General features: G+C 37.7%; 1 long non-coding RNA gene across 1 annotated transcript in view; it reads right to left on the reverse strand.

Annotated features, from left to right (window-relative positions):
- The window catches only part of LOC138011320 (uncharacterized), a 12357-nt gene extending 11238 nt beyond the window's left edge, over positions 1-1119 (reverse strand). The window contains exon 1 of the long non-coding RNA XR_011124690.1: positions 1010-1119. This is a non-coding gene — a long non-coding RNA (uncharacterized lncRNA). The remainder of the gene's footprint in view (positions 1-1009) is intronic.
- Between the last annotated feature and the right edge of the window lie 343 nt (positions 1120-1462).

The raw sequence follows: 1462 nt of genomic DNA on the forward strand, positions 1-1462 counted from the left end.
GCGATAGCTAGTACTAGTAATAACATCTCTTGTATTCTGACTCGTTCTGAAAGTCGCTTATAGTATTGAAGTCGGAACGAAGATTCAAGTTTTTCATCAAATAGAGTCATGTTTTATGACTGAATTTGTTTTTTTCTATTATTTTACAAGCGCCCGCGGAGCCAGGAGAGGTGATTCATTCATTTCCTTTAATTGGATAAAGAATTGGACTGAGCATTGTTTGTTGGAATTATTTTCATGACCACTAAACAAAAAGCGTGCAATAAACCATAACTGTTTCCGCGTTAAGGGCTTTTGTACTGCTATACCCTCTCGATCATTCTCGACGAATTTAAAGTACGTTTTATCAACGATTTACTGTACATGTATGTGTGTACAGTAGATTTTTTCGATCGGGTTTGGCACCCTATACCTCCTAGATAAATAGGAAGAGGTGGCCACTGACTGTGAAACCGCATCTGACAACACCTTTTCGCCTTTGTTTAGCCTGCGCATCTGAGCAGTCGAGCATGCTCTTCATGTACTTCGAACTACTGGGATAGGCTAGTCTTCGTAGAATAAAACTGTCAACAACCGTTTATCAATTGTTGCAAAAAAAAGAAACACGGTTTTTTTCCTTTCCTCCACTCTTTGTACATTGGAAATCGCTCAGGTTGTTCACAAAACCATAACTTTATATAACTATATATGTTTATATAACTATATACATTTGTAACTCTATATGTGGAATCCATAACTTTATAGCGCTGTGTTAAAGAAGCTTACATTTGGCAATAATATCGTAAATATTTTCTTTAATCTCTGTTTGCGCCTATCGCGCAGATCAATGGATCGATTAGATCTGGATAACCACACCAAGAAATGGTGGTGTTAAAATGCGAATCTCACAAAGCTGTATTGTACAATCTTAGAAATGTGATTCGCTTCTTTTAGCGAAATTCTAATTCCGGTTCAACTGATAGAGACAGCTTAGTTGTTCAATTACATCTCCACAATACTTGCAACTTACCTGCGTGTTCGCTTTATTTCCACTGAGCGGGGCGTGAAAATGTCACTTCTTGTGAAGCTCTGAAAACTTAATATGCCTTCTAAAACGAAACAGCCAATAAGGCCACCAAAAAAAAAACACATCACGTGCATATCATGTGCTGATCAGGCTAATCTTGCGGTAATCACTTATTTCCATCCCTCAAACTGACATTTCCCTTTTTATTCAATTTATACGACGTACAGTCTACTTCAACGAAACAAAGATTTTAAACAAGGTTTTAATGATTCCAAGTTCGAGTGAGGCGTAACACTACTGTGAAGTTTTTATACCTAATTATTCCATCAGAGATCAACCCTAGTATTGGAATTGGGCCCACACAAGGACAGAGACTATGTAAGATGTTATTCACAAGGACAAATTCGGCTCGGCCCAAGCCTAATTTAGCTAATTTACCTCACTATGCCACTGAAC

This window comes from Montipora foliosa, chromosome 7 (genome assembly GCF_036669935.1).
Source record: "Montipora foliosa isolate CH-2021 chromosome 7, ASM3666993v2, whole genome shotgun sequence".
NCBI classification, from domain to species: Eukaryota; Metazoa; Cnidaria; class Anthozoa; order Scleractinia; family Acroporidae; genus Montipora; species Montipora foliosa.